The sequence below is a fragment of the Gavialis gangeticus genome, unplaced genomic scaffold, assembly GCF_001723915.1.
Source record: "Gavialis gangeticus isolate Ggan-Ray unplaced genomic scaffold, GavGan_comp1, whole genome shotgun sequence".
In the NCBI taxonomy this organism is placed as follows: Eukaryota; Metazoa; Chordata; order Crocodylia; family Gavialidae; genus Gavialis; species Gavialis gangeticus.
Window position 1 is genome coordinate 161,907,211 of NW_017729032.1, and position 7,834 is coordinate 161,915,044.

The 7,834-nt window shown below is 43.7% G+C and overlaps 1 long non-coding RNA gene across 1 annotated transcript in view; it reads left to right on the forward strand.

The window, feature by feature from the left end:
- Positions 1 to 7,834, forward strand: part of LOC109302900 — a 20,350-nt gene that overhangs the window by 5,204 nt on the left and 7,312 nt on the right. The window contains exons 2-3 of the long non-coding RNA XR_002098958.1: positions 974 to 1,084; positions 1,918 to 1,974. This is a non-coding gene — a long non-coding RNA (uncharacterized LOC109302900). The remainder of the gene's footprint in view (positions 1 to 973; positions 1,085 to 1,917; positions 1,975 to 7,834) is intronic.

A 7,834-nucleotide genomic window follows, 5' to 3' on the forward strand; every position in this document is an offset into this window, starting at 1 on the left:
CACAGATTTTCATATAGACTGCATCTGTGCATCATCTTTTAATGTCTTTAGGTGTCAGAAGTTTACTTTTTAAACATTTTTCCAAATAAGGTACTCATTTTCTGTCTGCCATATTAATTTGTAATGTTGTCCTAGTAAATTCTGACAGTGCTTTCAACATTTAGCATTTTTATTTCAGGGTTTGCCCTTGCAACTGTTTCACTTAGCAGGTGAATGATAAGTAGAGAGCCTACCTTTCCCTGATTTAAAAAAAACAGAATTCTGTGATAAAACATGTTTTTCTACAGTGAACCCTCTCCCCCAACACTGATTAGCTGCGATGTCCCTGCATTGGCCCTGCCTTTCATCTCTGATTGGCAGAGAGGGATGGGGCCACATGACAGGCAGCTCTCTCTGCCAACCAGTGACAAGGAGGAGAGGGTGGCCACCATCTTAGCTACTTTCCTTTGTGCTGGTGACTTTTTCCCCCAGGCTGGCTGCTGCTGCAGCAGCATGAAAACCACTGGCTCCCACTGGGGAGCCAACATTATATTTTCAGTAAGGCTTTTGTTTTTTTGGGTTTTTTTGTTTGTTTTGTTTTTCTTTTCTGGCAGTTACGAAGATTCTCTGTAAAAACACAAATTCCACTTTTTCCATGGCAAACATTTCTAGGATCCCTGATGATAAGCTGTTGAAACCAGTATTCATGTCATGAGATTTATTTTTATTGATTACTTTTTGCCCTATGAATTTAGTTCATATTATACCAGTTGCCACAAAAGCATGTGCCCATGTTCTTTAACACCTGTGGAGACTGGTGAAAAAATCAGTTGTCAAATTTATATTTTGAGTTTTGCAAAATCTGTGAAAACAGGGCCCTTGATTGCTCCATTAATTTCATATTTACATGTTTGAAATGCTTGAAAACATTCAAAGGTTTTATGCTCTTTGAGAATATGGAAGTTCTGTTTTTAAACTGAAAAAATGTTCACAGCTTCTCAAGGAGTAATACCAGGAATCATAAGTGCTGCGGTTGTGGCGATAGTTGGAGCAGTTTCTAGTTTCATTGCATACCAAAAGAAGAAACTCTGTTTCAAATCAAGTGGTAAGTGTTGTTTCCTGTGAATTTGTTGTAGCTTTCAGACAGGAGTGTAGAAATGAATTGAATACAGTGGCTAGTTTTAATGGCCCAATGCACTGGGAATATAAGTTATGCTACGCTAAGATTTATCTATCCAAGAGTTTGTTGCCCAAAAGTAGACCCTTGAAGGAAAGAGAAAGGGTTTAAAGTCAGAAAAAATGTTTTAAAGTCATAAACTGTGCTTTTCCAAATGTTTCTAAAAAAATTTCTCTGCCCAAAGAGTCACTGTAAGACAGTTCAAACACTTGAAAATGGTACATTTGAAGGGATAGAGGGTGAGCATCAATCTGTTATGTAAAGGAAGCTGTCTTGCAGCTCTTTCTGGGAAATCTCTGCTATGGCATTATCGCGTCATTTACCAAGGCCATGATACTCTACTGTGTTAATAACATACGTGGCCATTGAAGTGTTTGTCTTCCTCCTGCTATTTCCTAGTTCCTGCTTGCCCTCTCCTCTTAAACAAAGGATAGCAAGGTCCAGGCACAAGAAGAAAAATCATGTAGTACAAAATGTTAAAAACTATTTGTAAGGGCAGAAGTGCTGTCACTTGGTCATGCATACCTTGAACTCTTGACAACTAGTATTCAAGAGAAAATTTGCTAGAGTCCTGTCACTTTGATACCTAGGCAATATAAGGAGAGTGAAGTTGTCTTACTGGTCAAGCCATCTCTTAGCTGATTTGAACCAAAGCATCTCTAGCTTCTCTCGGATTAGCTTTTGTGTCTGTGCTCTGATCCAATCTTGGGGGAAATGGAGGAAATACAAATGCCTTACCATATTTGTGTTTTGTATCGCAGGCGATCAAGAGAATGTTAACATGGAGAGTCATCAAGGAGCTCAAGCAGAACCACCTGGTAAGATGAAAGATCTGGAGAGCTGCACAGACTTTTAGTAGGGATGAAAGTGAAATAGTGCAAGAAAAAAGAAAAAGCCCTCTCATAGATTAGTTGCTCTGATGTTATGTCTTTTTTGTAATCAAATGTATTTAACAGCATGACCAAGTAATTCTGAACTAAAACAAGGTTTAAGATTCAATAACCAAGTACATTTGGTAAGTGGTAAATCAAAAGAAATGTAAAAGTTCTGCTGTCTGCCTTTCTTTTCTTCCCCTTTTTGGTAGCTGGAGGAAGTATTAAAGGAAATATGAAGGGGGCAAGGTTTCACTGTGTTAAGAAAATACTAAGCACGGGATGGAATAATTGCATGCATAAATACAGACTGGAGAATGATTGACTAGGTTGCGGTACTGCAGAGAGTGAGTTAGGGCTTTTGGTGGACCATAAACTGACTATGAGCCGATGGTGTGCTCTCGCAGTAAAGAAAGCTGATGGTGGGGCTTGTTGTATTACAGTATAATACAGGGTTACCTGTCATTCTTCTACTATTTGGCACTAGTGAGGCCTGAACTGGAGTAATGTGTTCAGTTTTGCACCTTACGTTTCAAGAAAGATTTTGACAGATTGGAAAGAGTTCAGTGGAGAGTGGCAAAAAAGATTAGAAGCTTGGGAAGCATGACTTATGAGGAAAAGCTGAAAGAACTAGGTTATTTAGGGTGTTGATACAGGTTACATTTACAACATGGCTGCCCAGTGCCAGAACCTCAGGTAAGGGGGAAGAGCAGAAGGGACCCAGGAAAAAGTGGCCTGGGGAAAAGCTGAGTGCAGGCAGTGGGGAAAAGCAGTCCTTCGCCCACACTGTGGCTAGCTCCCTGCGCTGCAGCCGCTTGCAGCCTGCCTGGGGTTGCCTGTGCCTGCTCCAGACAGCCCCACATAGGCTGTGAGCGGCTGCAGCAGGGAGCGCCAGCCACAGAGCAGGCACAGGCATGGGGCCACTTTTCCCATCCCCACGCTCAGCTTTTTCCCTGGGCTGCTTCCCAGCGCAGAGGAAAGCGGCCCTTCCCCCACCCTTTTGCCAGTGGGCTGCGAGCGGCTGCAGCAGGGACCACGTGGGACTGTCCTGAGCAGGCACAAGCAGCCCCACATGGGCTGCAAGTGGCTGCAGCATGGGGTGCTGGGCATGGGGCAGGTGAGAGGCCGCTTTTCCCCCTCTGCGCCCAGCGCCACCTTGTAACCTGGCCCCACTGCCAGCCTGGGCTCCGCGCTGGTTCTGGGCTCGCTCATCGGGGCTGCGTGTGGCGATGACAGCTGCGGCCCCCCCACTTGCTGTACCAGGCAGTGTTTGTCACCGCTGCCTGTGGGCTGCCTAACGCGTGAGCTCTGGGTGAGCAGCAGCATCCAACACTGCCCAGCATGGCAAGTGGTGGGGCCGCAGACAGGCGAGCCCGGAGCTGGGCCAGCTCCCCCCTCTCCCTTCTGGTGCAGCCCAGCCCAGCTCCACAGAGCCCTGCCAGCCTGTGCCATGCTTTGGGCCCCACTGGTGCTGGCCCTGGGACATTGGTCCCAAGACATGGGGACACTGGTGGTGAACCAGGGGGCGGAGCACCTGTCAAGTGGCAGGGCTACCCATGTGGCCCTCAACAGCCAAAACTGGGTAAGCGGCCCTCCGCCCAAAATAATTGCCCACGCCTGGGTTAAAGTGTAATGCCATCTCAGATCTGCACAACTGTGACTTGCCACTAAGGGCCTAGCAAGCATGGGTGTTGTCAGGAGCCAGGACTTTATCCCCCTCTGGAGTGGGAGAGGATGAAAGAGAGTGGCAGGCAGATAAACCATCCTGAGGGCCTTGATTTCCCTCAGTCTGCAGCTAGCTGGAGCCAGTGGGAGAAGAAGAGTCTTTGAAATAAAAACTGTTTGAAGTGAACAGGTAGAAAGAGAAATAGAGAGAAAGAAGTTTGGAAAAAAGAAATGTATATTGCACATACATACATATCTATATTATTATATAGATAGATATAATATACATTATATCTGGCTATATATCTCTATATATAATTACCTTTTTTCACTCCTTTTGCTTTACTTCTGTCCCCTATCCATTCACTTAAAACATTTATTTTCACCAAAGCTTTTCCCCTCCCACCCACAGTTCTAGCTGGCTGACTATGTTTATGTATATGTAAAAGGATCAAACTCTTGTATGTGTTTCATTGAATTGAAACTGTGTTGGGGCGGAAGCTAGGTTAGCACTCAAAACAGAGCAGAGCTGATACCCAACATGCTCACTAAATGCACATACTTCAGCATGGGTCCACTTTGCAGCCAGCCTGGTGGATTCTGTTCTCTGGCTCATTCTCTTCATGCAGGTAAGTAGTAGGATTACTATTGCTGTTTGCAAAGGGGTGGTAGAGCAGGCAGCAAACTGGTGAGCTGCATGTGGGTGCTCAGAGTCATCAGAGTTTGCTGGGGTCCTCCCCTCTGGAGCAGGAGGGAGTACTGGCTTTGGGCCAGCACCACACTCTGGGGCAGTAGAGTTTAGGAAGGTCGAAAGTTTGCCCATGGAGCAAAGGAGTGGGAATGCCGCATCCTGAGATGCTGGAGCAATGAAAATGGAGCTTTTTATTTCCCCAGAGCAAACTAACAATACCCTGGAATGACCTGGGTAAAATGAATCAAAGATAACCCTCATTTGAATAACTTCAAAATGTTTAGAGGGTAATTAGCACAGGTTAACACTCTTTAATGGATGAATGGTTTTCTTTTAATTACCTTTTTACCATGATTTAAAGGTAGCCTGTAACTCCACTTTTAGGTGGGAGAATTTGACTACATTCTAAAAGGCAAGTTAAGGAAGTACGGGTTGGATAAATGGGGTGGTAAATGAAGAGAAAACTGACTAGATCAGAGGGTAGTAGTCAATGGCTCGATATCTAGTTAGCAGCCAGTATCAAGTGGAGTGCCCCAGGGGTTGGTCCTGGGACTTGTTTTGTTCATATCTTCATTTATGACCTGGAAGGTGGCATAGACTGCACCCTCAGCAAGTTTGCAGATGACACCATGCTGGAGGGAGTAGTAGATACACTGGGGAGAGTAGGGTTAGGATTCAGAAAGACCTAGACAAATTGGAGGATTGGACCAAAAGCCAGGAAGGCTAACAGCATACTGGGCGGCATTGGTGGGGTGTTGCCAGCAGATCAAGGGAAGTGTTTATTCCCCTCTATTCAGCACTGGTGAGGCCACATCTGGAGTGCAGAACAAGGAGTACGGTTCCAAGTTGCAGTGAGGGAATTTTAGGTTAGATATTAGGAAAACCTTTCTCACAAGGAGAGTAGTAAGATCACTGGAACAGGTTACCCAGAGTGGTTGTGGAATCTCCATCCCTGGAGGTTTTTAAGACCTGATTAGACAAAGCCTTGGCTGGGATGATTTGTTAGGGATGGTTTTGTGGACTAGATGACCTTCGGAGGTCCCTTTCAACCCTAATTTTCTATTATTTGATGATACAATTTCAGATATGTAACAGGAGATTATGTAGAGTGTGGCTGTAGAGAGAGGACTAGGAGTAATGGTCTCAAACTGCAGCAGAGGAAATTTAGGTTGAAGATCTGGAGGAACTTTATGACTATGAGGATGGTCAAGTATTGGAACAGGTTACTAGAGAACCTGTGGAATCTCCATTCAAAATTTTCAAGAGCAGGTTGGACAGATAGGTAGCTGGGATGGTACAGTCAGGTATGAACCTGCCTTAAGCAGGGGGCTGGACTAGATCATAATTTCTCAACCTGTGGTATGTGTACCCCCAAGGGGTACACGAGACATGGGCAGAGGGTACGCAGGTACCCCAACACTCTCTCTCTCCCTCTCCTTCTCCCCCTCTCGCCCTCTTCCTCTCAAAACTATAGCAAAAAATTTGGTGCGCCACATATTGCACTGCACTTTGCATTCCCCAGAAATAATTTGGCATGCACTGGGTTCAGCCCTCCTAGCTTTGGCCTACATCACCTCTAGCCCAGGTACATACTTGAGTTGTGCACCCCTGGTGTAAAAGATGGCAACCCTATCCACACCAAATCAGATATTTGTCATATCACGGCCTTATATACACAGCCCTTCCAACATATGGCACACATTAGTCTGTAAATATAAAAACCCCTGGAAATTTGAGTGTTGGAGTACTTATTAAAATTTTCAGAAGTTAGGGCATACTTGCTACTTAAATGGTTGAGAAATGTTGGACTAGATGATCTTGTGAGGTCCCCTCCAGTCTACTTTCCTATGAGTGTGTGTGTGTGTGTGTGTACAGTTGCATCTATATAGATTTGTAGATATTGGTTATTATAATATAAATTGTGAACCTAAGGAATGCAGAGCTGCTGTCTGGAGTGGAAGGAAGTGAACACAGGAGCATCATTTGCTAGATCATGTGTTATGGTTCCAAGTTGGGAGCCTGACTGAAATCTTAGTTATGCTCTCTAACATTAGAGAAAAATATTCCTCAAGTACTGGCACCAATAAAATGTTAGCAGTCATTGGAAAGAGATACAATTGCATAAGAGCCAGCTGGAGGCAGGGTAGACTGGTCTGATATTGTTGTTCAGGACAGAGAATCTTTTATAAAAGGGAAAAGGAAGCATCAAACAACAAACTTGCTTCTAGTCACTAGGAGAGAGAGCTGATTATGAAGAGCTTTTAGAGCAGTGCAGGCATAGATGCTTTAAAGTGTTTTGGCTAAGGCAACTGCTGAGAACTTGCCCAGATAGGAAATCTGACTCCAGGAAACCTTGGACTTAGTCAGATTGGAGAATTATTGAAGAGCTGTGGGAGGTAACTAGGGGAAGCAAAGTTGGTTTCCATCTCTTTTACCCCCTCTGATTAGTCAGCGAAAGAATTAGTGCGGCAGATCTTGCCAGGCATTGATGCTTGTAGAGGATTCTGAAGGTGTGATTTTTTTTTTTTTTTTTGGATTATTTTAAGAGCACTACATAGCAATATAAATTAGGAATAACTCTATGTCCTGCTGTGTACCTCATTTCAAAACTGGCATCAGAGTGGAGCTAGGCCTCTTACTCTCCTTTACCCAGTCTTAAAGTTACATATCTTATAGCTCTAAAGAAGTTAAATTTCCCTAAAAGATTATTTTAAGGCCCTTTAAGACCTTGTTTTTTTTTATTCCTCTGATGCATTATAAATTTAGCAAGCAGGGTAACATTTCTGTCCTCAATTTCTTACTGAAGTAAAGTGCAGAATGTTCAGAATAGAGTATTCCCATCAGTCTGACATAAATGAGCCTGTTCAAACAGTGCTGGAAAACTTGGATAACTATATGTTATGGGCAGAATAGATTAAACTTTAGCCAAATGTTTTGGACTCGCTTATGCTTTTTGTCTCACTTCTCCCAGTTGCTTTATTTTTAAATAAGGTAAAACTAAATCCTGAATATACTTAAATATAGCACTTTTCTTACAGATACAAAAAAAAATGCATCCCAGTTTTCAGGCAGATGTAAGGCCAAACAGCAACCTAGTAGCCCTGTTTTTATACAAACCTTGTAACTGTGTGTTTTGGTAACCACTGGGTTGCAAGGGAAGTTCTTAGTAGCTCTGTAGAACCTAACTGCAAAGGCAAATCAAGTAGGTAGTCGTATCTGCTAATAATTGTGCCTTTAAGACATTTATTGGTGCAAAAATGCAGGCACCACTTTTCTGCTAAGCAATTTTTTCCTCTTGGGTCAAACATCAAACAACCCAAATTTTTCCAGCAATCTGGTAGTTTCATAGTTTCTAGGGTTGGAAGGGACCTGAGCAGATCATCAAGTCCGACCCCCTGCCATGGCAGGAAAGAGTACTGGGGTCAAATGACCCCAGCAAGGTGTTCATCT